This window comes from Vigna umbellata, chromosome 11 (genome assembly GCF_029865625.1).
Source record: "Vigna umbellata cultivar VRB3 chromosome 11, Vumbellata_1.0, whole genome shotgun sequence".
Lineage (NCBI taxonomy): Eukaryota > Viridiplantae > Streptophyta > Magnoliopsida > Fabales > Fabaceae > Vigna > Vigna umbellata.
In genome coordinates, this window is record NC_142175.1 from 27651229 (window position 1) to 27669335 (window position 18107).

The 18107-nt window shown below is 39.2% G+C and overlaps 1 pseudogene; it reads right to left on the reverse strand.

Annotated features, from left to right (window-relative positions):
• Positions 1–296: 296 nt before the first annotated feature.
• Positions 297–2083, reverse strand: LOC124827465 (aspartyl protease family protein 2 pseudogene; annotated as a pseudogene).
• Positions 2084–18107: the final 16024 nt, after the last annotated feature.

The window sequence follows — 18107 nt, forward strand, 5'->3', positions numbered from 1 at the left end:
TTTTAATTTAACAAAAAAAGGACAAATGTATAATTATCATTATTCTTCACGCGTTGTACTCAAATAATTCAGCAGAAAGTAATGAAAAGATGAGCTCCGTGATTGACGATACAAAATGTCATTCCATCTGTTTCTTAAATATTCTATCAATTGCTTTTTGACACTCACAAATTTCTTACGTCTCACTCCCATGCCACCCTTTAGATAGATGCTCACATAATTTTACATTATTAGATTACTAGACGTTATTCATTCTTTAATAATTTTGGTGTGACTTTTGTAATTGAAAATTAAAATAATAATAATAATAATGTTAATCCCTTCATATTGATTTTACAGTAATAGATAAGAATAACTACAAGCAACATGAATACATAGAAATTTTTTAGCATTTAACGAGGTAACCATTTTTTTGTATCACTAATCAGCATTTCATTAGGTAAAACGCTGAAAACACCACTAATTAAATAGCATCTTCCTTCTATAATCTCTACTGATTTCGCATAAACCAAAAAGCCAATAGTCAAAGAGAGACACAAAAGAAAATAAAGGGAAAGAGTAGTTCCCAAAACCTCAAGTTGCATCACATTCCATCACGCGCACCCTCTTGGGGCAAATCCTACCCGAGAACCCGCCAAATCAAACACAACCCGAAATCCTTGCTGTTGAATGTTCCCAATGATAGAAAGCCCACTCATTGTTCCGGCGAAAGCAAAGCAGAATCTGCCGCTGTTATCCACCGGAATGAGATAATTCGCCGCCGGAAACGACACATCGGCACCGCGAAAATGCAACACCACGGTCGGAACCTTAACTTCCGGCAGCCCCGAAAGATCATAACATGTGTCGAAAAGCGAGAACTCGGGCGCGCGTTTCAAATGCGAAGCTCCGACCCGAAAGGCGTCTCTAAGGGCCACGTAAGCAGGTCGCGTGAGGCGCGTCACGGAAGTGCCCGAGTCAATAATCACTCCACCATTCCCGGTCGAGTCGAGACGAAAGAGCGAAGCCGAAATGCCTCGAACCGGCGCGCCCCCAACGCTGATGCCAAGTAACTCGAGATAATAAAAGGTGTCCAGTTTAGGGTTAATAATTATAGGAGTGAACCGTGCGGTTCGCGAAACGGCCGAGTCGCCAAACACAATCGAAGACGGTTTGGTGGAAGCGGTTCGGTCAGTTAAACAGTATGAAAATTTGTTGTTGAATCGGGTTCCGGCTTGGGTTGGAAACGACAACCCGCCGCGACCTAGGCCCAACAAACCTGCGGCGCCCACAAAGAGGCCCTCGTTGTCGTGGCCGCAGCCGAGAGCCACACGAGGGACTTGCGCTCGTCGGAACGTGAGAGTTTCCATTGAGAAATCGCCGAACGTGAACGACCCGTCGCCGTAGGAAACCTGATACTGGCAGTTGCTGCTTTTCCGGCTGCATCCTGGCGAGTCGAGGCGGCGGCAGAGGGTGGAGGAGCAGGGTACTCCGGTGTAAGACGAAGACTTTGAAGGATCGAAGATTTCGTCGGTTTGGGAGTAGCATTTGGCGCAGGGTTTGCATTGGAGCCAAACGACGTCGCTTCCAGTGTCAAGCACCATGTATACATACTTCGGAGGAGTTCCCACGCCTAAGCGTGTGAAGTACTCGCCGCTACCCTGTGAGAGACCCGAGATCACGGAGCTGCTGAAACCCGACCCTGAAGAGATAGTTCGGGTTTGGTTCAATGAGGCCAAGGAGAAGAGAGCTTTGACTCTTGCACCGTCGCGTTGGAGCCTTAGGTGGAAGAGTTGGGAGGGGGTTTTGTTGAGAGAGAGTGCGTCTATGTGGTGGAGATGAACGGAGATGGTGGACGGGTCGGGTTCGGGATCGGACCCAGAGGTGGTGGATTCGGGCCAGGAGAGTGTGGGTTGATTGGGGAGGTTATGGTTACGGAGAATGAGGGTTTGGGAGTCAAGTGTTTCAGTGTAAGCGGCATAGACACAGATGAATAAGGTTAACAAAGAAGAGAACAACTGCAACTTTACTTTCTCTTCCATTTTCGACAGGAAGATGGGACAAGAGTCTCAGAAGGTGGAAGCCACTTATATAAAAAAAACTGAAAGGTTTTTCTCGAACTGTTCCATTTTTTATTATATTTTTTAACTTTCCATGTCCAAATTATATAAAATAAAGTATCATGCTTCTTAATATATGATTTTATCTCAAGTATGCAGAGATATTCAACTGGTTTATATATAAATATATTAAAAAATAGTAATTTGTTCTGAGATAAAAAATAACCACTTTTATATTCCAGTTACAAATTCAGGTAATTTAAATGTGGGAAATCATTAATTTTTACCTGTATAAGGAACACTGAGAAATTGGTAAGACTAATTATAGTATTCGCATGACTTTGCTTTAATGGTTGGTTGGTGTAAGTTTGGCTTGTACTTCTCAAAGGTGCTGCTAATGAATATAGGTAACTTTATGAAAGTTTTTTCTGAATTTGTTAATTTCAAATAATTATTATTTTCTTGGGGTAAATTTTGAAAAGAAGACATTATATAATGCATACAAGCTAGATACAGCTTAAAATAAAGTCATTCATTTCCACACTCAATTCTTTATGCTGAGTGTAGTTAATGGCGTGGGACATGTTTGGTTCCAGTTGGATTATGTTATTGTTCTTAAAAGATGTACCAATGAGAATGTTTTGAACATTTACGTGTGATTCCTATGACTGGTGATGGTGCAGAAAAACGATATGCATGATGATGTGGAAAACATGTTAGAATTTAGGCTTAATTACCTACTTAGTCCCCATGTTCGGAGGTAATTTGCTGTTTAGTACCCGGTTTTAAAAATGTAGGCATTTGATACCTATGTTTTGAAATTTGTATCAATTGAATCCTACCCACTTAACGCCGTTATAAATCTAACGTTTTTCTGACATCAACTTTGAATTGTGGACGAGCGGTTGTGGACGCTCGTCCAAACAGAGGAGGACGCTCGTCCAACAGTGGAGGACGCTCGCCAAACAGAGGAGGACGCTCGTCCAACAGTGGAGGACGCTCGTCCAACAGTGGAGGACGCTCGTCCAAACAGAGGAGGACGCTCGTCCAAACAGAGGAGGACGCTCATCCAACAGTGGAGGACGCTCGTCCAACAGTGGAGGACGCTCGTCCAAACAGAGGAGGACGCTCGTCCAACAGAAGAGGACGCTCGTCCAACGATGCTCGGACGCTCGTCCACTACCGCTCGTCCACAATTCAAAGTTGATGTCAGAAAAACGTTAGATTTATAACGGCGTTAAGTGGGTAGGATTCAATTGATACAAATTTCAAAACATAGGTATCAAATGCCTACATTTTTAAAACCGGGTACTAAACAGCAAATTACCTCCGAACATGGGGACTAAGTAGGTAATTAAGCCTAGAATTTAATATCCTAGACCCTTATGAATCCTGGGAGAAATGTTCAATATGCAAAACTTGCTCATTAAAGTGAAACCTTTATTTTGTCATCATGCTTTTTCGAGTGAAGTCACTTTCTTGTTGTCAAAGCAAAACCTCGGAAATTTTCTGGAATTCTTTACGAGAATATTAGTATTGTGGAAGAAACACTCTCAAAGTTTATTAAGAAAATGTAATTTTAGTGATAGCGAGTATAGTGAAAAAAATGACATGATTCAGACTTTGATTATATATTGTTCCGTATGGGTTAACAATGGATTAAACGGTTATACAGACAAACATACATTAAAGATGTAACTATGAGCCATTTTATAACTGTATACCTAGGTCAATTAGCCAAACAATTCAGTTATCACCAAATTATCTTTAATAAATTAATCAATTTAAGACAAAATTTGATTATTATCTGTTGTTAATCTAAAATTTATTTTAAAATTTATAAATATAACTCATATTTAGTATGTATAAATTGTTTGAACACTGTCAACTCTTTATGACTTTGATAACAATAAAAACAAACGATAAATAAGGACTGATAATAAGACTTTTGTTGACATTAACCTCACATCTAAAATATATATAAATTTACTCTAAACATTTTCAGAGAATCTTAAAATCTTCTTTATGGTTAAAATCTTGTTTATGGCTGTTAGATTTTGAAGATGTAAAAATGCTGTAAATGATCACTAACTTGTAATAGATATATAATTACATATATGATATTTGATGGTATTGTAAATGATTTTTATGAATGATAATTAAATGATAGTATGTATGTTTGAAAAAACTAAAAAAATCTAATTAAATGATTTTTCTCTCTCTTTTAATTGATAAAAAATAGTACAAATAAGAGAAAGGTTAGATTGGATTTAAATTGCAAATAAAATTCAATAAAAATAAAGTATTAGAATAGATAGGTGTATTAAAATAATGAAACAAAGTATTTTATTATAAAATAATTTTATAATATAAATAGAATTTTATAAAGCTCGTCTTATTATCTAAAACACGGTCTATCTCTTTAAACTCTTTTTTCTTCGTTCTCTCTCACTTCTCTCTACAAATTCTCACGCTTGGACCCTCTGTTCGACGATCAGGGAGTACCTAGACGATCCTGGCGTTGAGGGCTACAATCTCTACCGATCAATTTTCTATTTTGAGCTGGTAAGTTGTTTCCCCTCTTTCTCCGTTCGTTCTTGGACTGTGATCATACAACGATTTCTGTTTGCATGTATCTAGTTGTTTTAATCTTCAATTTCTAGCTCAATTTGAGTTCTAAGGTTGGTTTCCTATCACCAATCGGTGAGTTGTAGATTTTTGTAGAGTTTCTTGTGGTGCAAGCAACTGTCGTTGTAATTCTTGAGCTGTACAATTTTATAGCGGTAAGGGAGGTTGGGAAATTCTTAAAATTTTTTAATTACTAAGTATGTTCATGGAAGAGATGATCCTTATGTTATTTTAATTGAAATGATGTTGTATGGTACATAATTATGATGAGAATTGATGTTTTGGATTGTGATTATTTAAAACTAATATGATGAACTGATTTGAATGATTTTGATCTATTATTGGAGTTATAAGAGGTTAAAAATCTGCAGGGAGATTGTTTGGTTGTGGTTAGAGTCAAGTTGTACTGGTTTAAGTTAGTTATTAAGGAAGTGAGGTGGTGATATTTTAAATTAGGAGTTGTGTGCAAAATTGGTGCGTTGGAATAGGTTAGATAGGTTAATTAGGACTTGTTTGAGTTCGTAAGTTGCTCAAATGAGTGTCAAAAATGGTAGAATGAGTTTTGGGTCCCTAAGTTGTTCAATTTGATGGTTTGGAGTAGAAACTAGGTGTAAACACTTAAAAATGATGGTAGGAAGGTTTTAAAACGTTTAGTCAAGTCTAATTAGGTATATAAAACAATTTAGAAGTGTTAGAAGTTGGGAAAAATAGTTAGAATTGGTAAATGGGGTTTGATTTGTTTAATTCTGCCGAATTTCGTGCTGCAGATTATGCAGACTTGCTGAGCGAATAGATTCGCATAACGAGTTATTCTGGCGAGATGCTCTATGTCTGGGTATTCGCATAGCAAGAGAGCGCGTTGTGTGAATGGTTTTAGAAGGTTTGCTCTCTGCCTGATGATTTGCATAGCGAATCTGGGCGCTGTGTGACTGGTTGTGGTCTGGGAGCACGGTCAAGTTTATTCGAATAGCGAAAGGGGACACATAACGAGTGTTTGGGGGGTCTGAACCACTGTCTAGACTTTCGCATAGCGAATTTGGGGCGATATGCGAGGGATTGGAGTTTGGTACCACTAGGAGTTTATTCGCACAATGAGATGAGTCTCTATGCGAGAAATCTCTGGATTCGCCATGCGAGAGAGTGTGCTGAGCGAATAGTCCAGGTTTTAGTTCACTCTTTTCTTTTTAGTCTTAAGTTGATCTGAATGAATTGTTGAGTGCATTATGAAGTATGTTTGAGTTTATCTTACAATATATGATTGATCATGTTATGAGTTATGTTCCAAAGTAAAAGTATGTGATTTTAAAGTATGGTTGATGGACATAATTCCATGATCCTCAAGAAGAGGTTACATGGTGGTGCCCTATGTTATGATCCAAAGTGAAGTCTCTTGTTGAGGTTCAAGTATGTTTAGAATGAATGAATGAGCTCAGTCTTGAGGGTTATCCTGAAACTCCAATGGTCTTTCATTCTCAAGTAGAGAGGATTCATCCATGGTGTGAGGAGTAGCAGGAGGTCTTAGTTTTGGGGGCTTCCAGTATGCTCCAAGGCGTGGTACAGACTAACCCCGTGAGTGTGGTAGGGTGAAACCCATTGGCAATGACTTTGCAAAGCAGTAGAAGCCACCACGAGTGCACGACCCGCCATAGCTCGACAATCATTCTAAGTCCGGACAGTCAAAGTTAGTGTTGAGTCTTGCATAAAGTGTGTTATGTTGGTGAATGACTATGTGTGATTGTATATAATGTAAAAGATGAATATAATGATTGTTGTTTTATTTAGCTTACTGTGTTGTTTGTGCTTGTGTTTTGTATGTTGATGTGATCTCTTCTTTGCAATGATCATCCGGTGAGTGTAAGAAGAAGGAGATGAGATCTCGGTGGAGCAGGCGCTTGATGGGGAAGATCCCGCTGTCTAATTGACTTAGTCTAGTCTTGTAAATAGTTTTAGTTGATCCAGTATGTATGTAAAGTTTTAAATTTATAATTATTTTTTGATAACTGTAAGTTTAACTTTATACTACAATTATAACTCTTTTATCATATCATACATGTGATGACTCTTTAATACGATATTCTACTATATATTTTTGGGAATGTTACACAAACACACTGTGATGTTTTTAAGACTTCCTAGTACCTATTGAGGTTTTTATTAAGACTTATTTGATTTATTTTATTATATCATGTTTATATTTTATTTGTGTATCTATTGTATAATTATGAATGTTAAGCTAAATCGTAATATTAAATTTGTTTATTAATTCATCACAGTTCAATTTTGAGTAACCGATTCACGTGAAAACATATATTTTACTTTTAAAAAAATTGTTTACTAAAAGTTGAACTATGATACAAGTAATAAGAATTACACATCATGCATAATATATATATATATATATATATATATATATATATATATATATATATATATATATATATATATATATATATATATATATAATCATACTTTACTTAATGTAATTGTATGTTTAAAGATAAAAATTAAACTATATGCCATAAGAGATTGAAATTTAGAAAATTACTGTGAAAATAATTGTAATACTTTATTCTGAATAATGAATAAAAATTTAAAAATACAAACATTTATTTGTTATCTTGTTAACCATAATTGACTTTTCTTAAAAACAGAAATATTAATTACATTAAAAAGTGGTTAGAATGTGAATAATTTTTGTGTAAAGATGTTATTTTTAATATCTTTGTAATTTTTATTAATTATAATTTACTTTTAAATAATATAACATTACTTAACACTGGAATTTAAAAGCGTAAAGACTCTTTATATGTAATATTGTACTATTAATTTTATTAAATAAGCTAAAAAGGTAACTACACTATATCGATAGTGCCTGTGTCTATAAAGTACGATTGAAAAAGTTTTTTCAAATTAAAAATAATTAAAAAGTAAATATAAAATTGGAAGATAAAATTATTGAATAATCAAAACCACGAAAACCTCTACAGATGAATGAAATTTCTTTTAGAAAAAAAAATTTAATATGATATTATCTTTTTTTATCTTTAAAACTAATCTAAAACATTTACTATATTTTATATTCTGGATTTAAACTTTGCACTATTAAATAATATAGCTCTGTATTGTTAAAATTTATATTTAAGAGTTATTATGTATTTGATTTGATTTTTTTTAATTTGAATATTAAACATGTGCTATTTTAAATATCATTAATGTTATGTAGTAAGGATATTTATGTAATAACATAAATATCTTAGATATTTTAGACAGTTAATATATTTATCAAAGCCACTAACCACATTTTTAGGTAAGGTGGTTATTTTTATTTTGCTTATAAATACAGTGACAGGACCAAAGTCCAGGGACGTTCTCTTTATGCTCTAGAGACCCTAGACAGTATCATAACCACTCTCTTGAGAGCTGAGGCTCCATAATTCACATCTGACTTGAGCGTCGGAGTATCTTTGCAGGTACCTCCCCTCCTTTGGGAGTATGAACAACAACAATTGGAGAAGAGCAAGCGTCCCAGACAGCCAGGAGCAATAAAGACACACCGGACAAATGTACACCGAAACATTTTGGCGCCCACCGTGGGGCCGAGTGTCATCTCACAAAAACCGCAAGAGGAGCACTTGGCCTTGACGAAACCCTCCTTCGAATAGAGCTACTCCATCAAATCGCTGCATCGCCACCAAGATTCTCCTCCGCGAGCTGTTGACGATCGCTGCATCGCCACCCAGATTCTCCTCCACGAGCCGTTGACGCCACTGTCATTACCAGATCGAACGACGCCTCCAGCGGGTTTCTCTCCTTCTTCCCCCGTGAGCCATTAATGCCAGTAGACATCAGCGAAATCACACCCCTTTGTGGGTCAGATCCAGTGCAAAAACATGCTTAAATCCACCATCCATCTCCACCTGAACCACTGAAACGCAATAATTCAAGACACAAAGATCAAACCCAACCTCTGAAAACTCGATTCGCACATCCTAGTTCAATCTTCGAACAACGCCGTCGTGAAATCATGCCTTCTTCATGGCAATCTGCACCCAAATTGTGATTAGGGACAACCATTTTCTCAATGCAACAGAACTCCAAATCGTGCATCCATGGAACCCTCAGACGCGAGTTCTCCATCACGCATCTTCACAGCACATCACCATCGTCAATCTTCCTACACATGCAATCCAAAAACATGCAACCATCTTCTCCAGGGAACCCCTGTGTCTTCTCCTTATGCAAACAAAAATCACACAAAACCACAATTCCTAATTTCCCAAATTCCCAATTACACCAGAAATCGCAGAACAACGGGAACCCTAAATTCCCAAATCGCAACCCAAAGCTCAATGGCGCCGCCGCTTTTTCAAATCACTGCGTCGCTGTCAACGCCATCTTCACGCCTTCAAAATGGCAAACTCTTCACACAGGAATCGAAACCCCAAGGAACAGAATCGAGATTGAGAACCGAAAACCCTAAATTCCCAAACTCAGGCCGAGCCCTTTCGGCGCCTCCAGGTCTGCCGCATTGCCAGACCCATTCTCCACGTCTTCCGCAAGACTCGCTCCATCCACGCCTCCTTCGGTTCTGCCTCCACGTCATCCAACCCAATTTCTAATCCCCAAACTTCAAACGCCAGACGACCGTTCAACATCTGTACGAGCGTTCAACAAAATATGTGTCGAACGTTCAAACACCTCAGCCTCGCGTACGTCAATGACGTTCGTTCTACAAGTCCCAAACCCAGCCCCGCGTACGACAGTAACGTTCGTGCTGCCGGCCTCAACGTTCGATCACTAGATTTCTCTGACGTTCGGCCTAGAGCGTTCGTCACTTCGCTCATCATCAACATTCGGTCTCTAGCGCTTGACCTCACGTGCTACTCGATCGCTCGACAACTCATGTGTACGAGCGTTCAAGCAATCGGCCGTTCAGCCTCGACCATCATATTCGAACGCTCGACAATCACTGCATGCGAGCATCATTGCTGTCGGATGTTTGGCCTCGAAGATGTTCGACCATACTTCAACACGAGCGCTCGTCAACACATGTCAACGAGCGTTCACTTGTCAAGTCCATATCAACGAGCGTTCGACGCTGCTCGACAATCCCTTGGTACGAGCGTCCAAGCTGTCGGCCGTTCGGCCTCAAAGGTTTTCGCCCTTTCGGTTTCGAGGACGCTCGACATTCAACGGCTACATACAGTCCTCGACGCCTGTCACGTTCGTTATCTCGGCCTCAACGTTCGGCCATCTTTGGCCTCGACCGCTCGACCATCCATGGCCACGAGCGTTCCAGCGTTCGGCCTTTCGACCATTCGACGCACTCCAAGGTCGTCCACATTGGTCGGCAGCAAGACCGAATGTCGACCGTGACCGATCGACAAAACCTTCTTTGTCACCGCTCGACAATGTGCAGCTCGACCATCAAGAGCGAGCCACCACCAAGGTCGTCCACCTTGGTCGACGACAAGACCGAGTGGCCTCAACGTTCATCCCTGGCAATCAACCATCCCGCCTCAATAACGTTCGTCCACTCGGATCTACAAGCGTTCGCCCATTCGACTACACCTGATGCTCGCACATTGGTCCTCTGTGACGTTCGGCACCTTGACCTCAGTCGTTCAGCCATCCGCGTCTCAAGCGTTCCAGAATTCGTTCTAAAGGACGTTCGGCTTAACGCATTCGATCGCCTCGACCGTTCGACCCAACTGACGTTCAGCCATCTGGCCTCAATAACGTTCATCCTCTTGGCTTCAATTGTCGTTCGGCCATTAAGTCCCACGGTCGTTCGGTCATTAAGTCTCACAGTCGTTCGGTCATTTGTGCTCATCCCTTCTGCCTCAATTGCGATGTTTGATGTGGTCTCAAGCGTCCACCATTCGGCCATACACATGATGGCTCATCATTGACGTTCGGCTTGGAGCGTTCGTCGTTTCGCTCAACATCGGCGTCAAATGGTCGGCCATTCGTCCTCGCCCTTCGGATTCGAACGCTCGACAGTGCCTGTGTACGAGCGTCCTAGAGTTTGAGCGCCACAGTCGTTCGACCCAGCTGATGATCAGTCATCCGGCGTCAATAACGTTCGTTCTCTAGGCCTCAATCATTAGGCCATTAGTTTTCACGGACGTTCGGCCTAGAGCGTTCGTCACTTGGCCTATCATCGACGTTCGGCATTTTGCCTCATGATGTCGCCGCTCCCATTCTTCCCCATTGCCGTTCGCCACTTTCCAGGTCAACCATACATCAACACGATCACTTCAGCGTTCGAGCACCAATGTCGCTCGAACACCGCTCGACAGTCCATATCAACGAGCATTCAGAAAACCGCTCGACAAGCAATGGGACGAACGTTCAACCCATCCCGACGTTCGTCCACTCAGTCCTCAACGTTCGCCCACTCGGTCACCAACGTTCGTCCACTCGGTTCCCAAGCGTTCGTCCACTCGAATAAATAACGTTTGTCCTCGCCATTCGGATTCGAGCGCTCACGCTCGACACTCAATGTGGACGAGCGTTCAAGCAGTAGACCGTTCGTCCTCGCCATTTGGATTAGAACGCTCGACAATGCCTGTGGACGAGCGTTCAAGTAATTGACCGTTCGGCCTCGCCCTTTGGATTCGAACGCTCGACAATCAGTATGAGAACGAGCGTCCAAACAATCGGCCTCACATTCGGCTTCTACTGTTCAACCACACATCTACACGAGCACTCAAGCCTTGGACCATTCGACCCCACTGATGATCAGCCAGTCGGACTCAAGAACATTCGTCCGCTGGCCTCGGTTGTTCAGCTATAAGTCTCAATGACGTTCGCCCACATGGCTTCTACCCTTTCACCTCAGTCGTTCGGCGATTTGCGCCTCAAGATTTTCCAACATTCGTTTTCACGAACGCTCGGCCTAAAGCGTCCAACAATCAGCCTCCCTGACCTTCGACAACTCGACCTCTACAGCTCGACCATCTGTCGGCACGCCCGCTCCACCATACGATCCTATTGACGTTCAGCCACCAGGTTTGCAACTTGACCAAACGGTCTCACCTATATGCTCAATATTATTTCTTACAGTGCAGATAAGCATATCTTACGTAAAAGCAGACACCTAATAGCCATTCATCTTGAAGCACTCCTAGACCTGGTAGATGTTCGCCCTAGAACACCCAGGTGCATTGAATAAAGGGATACACTCCCGCTGGTAGATGTTCGCCCTAGAACACCCAGGTACATTGAACAAAGGGACATACTCCCGCTGGTAGATGTTCGCCCTAGAACACCCAGACCATCAAACCTAGGGGACCATCCTCTAGCCTAGCTTATGTTCGTCCAAGAACATAAAATTTTCAAAGATTCTGACGTTCGACATCGAAAGCGTTCGTCATTCGGCCTTAACGCTCGACAATCAAATGTCAACGAGCGTCCACTCAGTCAGTCGTTCGGCCATAGCGCTCGACAATCAAATGTCAACGAGCGTCCACTCAGTCAGCCGTTCGGCCTTAACGCTCGACAATCAAATGTCAACGAGCGTCCACTCAGTCAGTCGTTCGGCCTCAACGCTCGACAATAAAATGTTAACGAGCGTCCACTCAGTCATTCGTTCGACCTCAACGCTCGACAATCAAATGTCAACGAACATTCACAAAGTTGGTCGTTTGGCTTCAACGCTCGACCATCAATGTCAACGAGCGTCCAAACATCGCTCGACATTCATTTCAACGAGCGTTCAAGAAGCGCTCGCCAATGCATGTCAACGAGCATCCAAACATCGCTCGACATTCATTTCAACGAGCGTTTGAGAAGCGCTCGCCAATGCATGTTGATAGGCTGTCGTTGAAGCTATCAAATTAATACTACTTTTCAAGGCAACTTCAGTATTGCCAAGTAGTATTCAAGAAGGTAGATAGGGCTAAAGTAACCCTGAGTCGTCTCCCAACGAACACGGAATTGCTTTTGAATATCTGACTCTTACGTTATGCAATGCTTATGAATAAAAATGATGTTTGGAGAATGTTTAAAGAACAATTAATAAACTTAAAAACAGTTACGATGAAATAGGCTAATTCCACTGCTTTTCCAAGATAGATTCATCATCGGTTATTCACGGATAATTGTTCAATTGATTATTGTTTAAGTTTCAAATTAATTAAAGTACATTCTTAATTAATTTGAGGGCGATCATGCATTTAACCAAAGTAAATTCTCAATCAAATGCAAAATCTTTCTAGATTATTCACAATAAATTCAACCAAAGTACATTCTCAATCAAATTCTATTGTGTTTAATCATATCTATTCTTAAATCTCCTAACCAAATTAAAAGCTAATCAATCAAAGTAAATTCTCAATTGATTATAGTTGAAATTATTACTAATCAATCAAAGTACATTCTCAATTGAAAGTAAAAACCATTTAATCATATGAAAGTTTCTAAATTAAATCAAATTAGATTCTCAATTAAACCTAGAAACCCTAGAACTCATATAATCAATATGCATGTAGATTCAAACACATTATGATGGAAAAATCTTTGCTTTTAATTTGATAGAGAGATGAAAGACATAGAGAGAACAACTTAAATCAATAATCAAAATAAACAATTGCATTAACTCAATCTAACCTCAGAATCCATAATGGAATTACAACAGAATTAGCCCTAGATGCTTAGCTCTCCATGAATGGAGTTGAATACAAGATGAAAAAAAAGTGAGAGGAGTATGAAAGAATGAATGTATGAAGTGAAGTCCTCTGGGTCTCTTTAAATAGGGCTTGATTGGGCTTGGACTCTGAATAGTTTGTTGATAAGATATTTTCTGTTGATATATTATATCTTTCAAATATTCATTAGATTAAATCAGTTTTAAAGAATATTTGATAGATATTAACTTAATTATCTTATATCCTATATCTTCCAAATAACTAAAATATTTAGATAATGATAAAATTATTTGGAAGATATTTTCTGTTGATATTCCCAAATTAAATTCAACAACTGAATTTTATCTTTTAGATTTTCTGACTTTCCAAAATTGCACAAATGCCCTGAAATTTCTTCAATCTGCACTTTAGCCCGTTCTGAATTTTCCAAATAAAATCTGATTTTGGGCCTTGAATTGCCATTTGGACCAATAAAACTTATATTCTCAGCTGCACAAATAAACATTAGAACATCCAAGAATAATTTATGCGCTAAAACTCACTTTTTACGTCTCTTTATTTCCCAAACCCAACAATTCCAATCATCACAAATTCACTTAAAATCAACCATTTAAGCACAATTATCCCATCAAAAATTTGAATTTTAAAGCATAAATGTGGGCATAAATATGCACTCATCACACCCCCACACTTATCCTTTTGCACTCCTGGGCAAAATTGATTAATTCCAAGACTTTGTTCTGAGTCATTTTATTCCATATTTGCATTTGGATCAAAAGAATGAGTAGCACTAGACATAGATCAATCATCTAGACATTACTTTGTCATGGACATGCAAATGAAATCACTCTATTCTTCACACATAAGTGGACCTTTTTGAATTCCCAAGAAAATGAAATATGAAAGATAACACTCAAGTCAATATGTATTTATTCCTCTCCAACTCTCTCAAGTGTTTTTGGCTTGTGTTTACACTCAAAATACCCATGTAAGTAGACACCCTTGATATTAACAAGACTCTATCATTCACATACTTCAGAAAACATGCAATTATTGATCATGAGGGCTTTTTAAAGGTTGTATTGAGGCCAAGGTAAAGGTAGGAAATTTTCTTGGAATTTCTGAGCTTTTGAAATTGATATAGAAAGAGTAATGACACTTGATTTCAAAAACAACTCTATTTCTTGCTCTTTTAAGGAAGATTTTTTATCTTTTTTTTTTTTTTTTTTTTTTTTTTTTTTTTTTGAAAACTCTAACTTTTCATCTTCCTTTTTGCTTTTTTTAATAGTTATTTTGTGGGTGAGGTACTCACCCACACACTTATTCATCACTTTACTTCTAACAGAATTCATTACTCCTTCTTCTTTCCTAAGGTAAGGAACATAAGATTCTTCTTTTCTCATTTGACAATGACTGGAAACAAGAAAAATAAGCTTAAGGCTCAAAGAGGGTACCAATGGATTAATGTTAGGACAAGTTTATTTGGCCAAGTAGCTAAAACAAGAAATGCCTCAATCATATCAAATCATGCATATTCACCTCTGTTGCACAACATAGAATCAAGCTAACTATTAGAGTATCAACAAAACATGGGCAAATCACACAAAAAAAAATAGGTATGGCACATGGTGGTCCATCCTTAACATTAAGCCCAAAACTCACATGGTTTCAAATTTCTTTCACAAAAGATTTAATCAGGAAATTCTCAAGTCAACTCAATTAGCAAATCATAGAAGCAATCCACTCATATCAACATGACTCATTTTTTTTTCTCTTGAATTCATGATCATTCCAGTTACTGATTCAAACTCTCAAATCCAATGCAAATATTTATTTAAAACAAACAAAATAGACAAACAAAATAGGGAACAAAATTAATTGTTTCCCCACACCCCCACACTTAAACTATGCATTGTCCTCAATGTATGCCTTATATATAAAATGCAAAGAAAAAGTATGGGGGAACTTACCTCCTTCATGGTGGAAGGAATGCTAGTAGGACTTCATTGGAAAAGTCATCCTGGATAGGAATGTTATCTTTTCCTTTTTCAATCCTACTAAGATGGTCAACTACTACATTATGTGACCCACCTCTGTCTTGAATAAGAGTCAACTTGTCCTTCTGGTTCTTGACCATTGTGATTCCATATTTCTTAGGAACCACATGTATAAGGTCCACCCAAGTGCTGTCAGAATTTGAATATTTAAGACCTGTTTGTAGCAACTTGGTGTCCTTTTTCTTTACAACCCCCATCAATTGAGGATTTAGTCTTCCTTGAGGTTGTCTCACTGGTTTAGCATCCTTCTCCAAAATGGGTGGCTGTACCACAGATGACAACATCTTACTGCCTAAGGTATTCTCGGCCACCTTAACATCACACTCGGACGCCACAAAGGTATCATCTATTAATACCGCGTCCTCAATATCACCTGCTTTACAGTTTCCTTTTTCGTCCAAAATTAGGGACGACATATTTGAAAAAGAAAAATTGTTTACAACATCACTTGATAAATCAATACAAAACAAAGAATGATCTTTAATCTGGTGCTTCCCAGCTTCCAACACGTTGAACCGCACCTTCTCGTCTCCTATCTCCATTGTCAGTGATCCTGCATGCACATCTATCTTGGTTCGTGCTGTCATCATGAAAGGTCTTCCCAAGATAATAGTTGTTGGACTGATTCCCTCATCATCCTTCATGTCCAAGATATAGAAATCTGCAGGAAAAATTAACTTGTCTACTCGGACAAGAACGTCCTCAAGCACACCTGCAGGGTTAACTGTGCTACGGTTGGCCAGTTGAATGACCACACCAGTAGTCTTAAGAGGTCCCAAAGATAGAGAAGTAAACACTGATAAAGGCATTACATTTATGGAAGCCCCTAAATCTAGCATGGCATTGTCAAACTTTGAATTTCCAATAACACATGGAACAGAAAACATACCTGGATCCTTGCATTTTCGCGGTATTTCAATATGCTTCTTAATCAAACTTGACACATTTCTTCCTAAATTCACAACCTCATTATCCCTAAAACGCCTTCTATTTGTGCAAATTTCTTTCAAAAACTTGGCATATTTAGGAATTTGCTTAACAGCATCTAGCAAAGGAATATTGATCTCCACCTTTTTGAAAATATTTAAAATCTCTTGGTCTAATTCCTCCATTTTTTTGTTTCTCGGCTTCAACCGATTTGGATATGGAGGAGGTGGAGAATAAGAAGAAGAAGTTTTAGAAGAAGAGTTAGAAGATACTAACCTGGATTTATCAGTGGTAGTCTCAGGTGATGGTTCACTCGGTCCTCCATTGTCATCAATTTGCGCTCCTTCTTTCTCCTTATCTTCATCCTCTTGGGCTCCTTCAGGGCTTTCTACTTGCTTACCCGTTCTCAAAGTAATAGCACTTACATTTTGCGGGTTGATCACTGTTTGTGCAGGCAGTTTGTTTGATTCCTTAGCCTCTAATTTTTCCACCCTCTGAGTCAACTCTACAATTGATTTCTTGATTTCTGAATTTTGCTCAAGTATTGTTTTCATGAAATCTTGTAGTGACATTTCAGGTTGAGGTTGCTGCCTTTGTTGAGGTGGAACATAAGGTTGTTTATTCTGTTGATACCTATTGGAGGATGAGTCATGATAATTCTGGTATGGTCTATTTCCTCCAATCATGTTTGCAGCAAAAGCTTGAGATGATTTTTCCACAGTGGTTTCCACCAAGCTAGGACATTCATCAGTATAATGGTTAGTTGAAATGCAAATTCCACACTTCTTAGCAATTTGTGGAGTTGAGGTTTTAAACAAACTTGCAATCTCGTCAAGTTTGCTTTCTAGCTTATTCAGTCTTTCATCTATCCTCTTTCCATCAACTGCACCATTATCAATTTCATGCACTCCCTTCAACAAAGTCACTGAATTTTCTCTTGTGCCATACTGTTGATTGTCTACTGCCTTCCGTTCTATTAGATCTATACCATCGTCTGGTGACCTGTCTAAGAAAGATCCTCCACTTGCAGCATCTGCCCATGACCTATCAGTAGGACTTAAGCCTTCATAAAAGCTTAGAATAAAATCTTCCATTTGGATTTGAGGGCATGAAGAACATAGTTTCTTGAATCTTTCCCAATATTCACTAAGATTCTCTCTATCTCTCTGTCTTATATCTTGAATTTCCCTGCGGATAGCTGATAATCTGGATGCAGGAAAATACTTCTCAAGAAAGAGTCTTTCAATAGTTTCCCAATTTGTAATCCGTGCAGAGAGATAATACCACCAATCTTGAGCTGCGCCTTGAAGAGTAAATGGAAAAGCTCTCATTTTAAGGCTCTCTATTGTGATCCTGGGAGATCTAAAATTTTCACACAACATGTGAAATTGTCTCAAGTGCTTGTGTGGATTCTCCCTTGATAACCCATTGAACTTTGGTAAGGCATTTAACAGGTCAGGTCTCAACTCCCACTCCTCATTAGGGTATTCAATGTTACTTCGGATAGCTGTATTGTGGGAGGTAGCTAATTGTCTGATGGTTCTTTGTGCCATATTGTTTGGGTTAGGATCAGGTAAAGGATTGGATGGTATGTTTGTGATTGGAGATAATGAAGGTGGAATAACTTCAGATGTAGGAAGTGTTCCCTCAGTAGAACACCCAAATTTCAATCTTCTCCGCAGCTTACGCAAATTCCTTTCAACTTCCGGGTTAATTTGATAAAATTCTCCCGGGTTAGCTCTGGTCATGCACTACGCAATCTGCGTATTCCCCGGCAACGGCGCCAAATTTGATAGGCTGTCGTT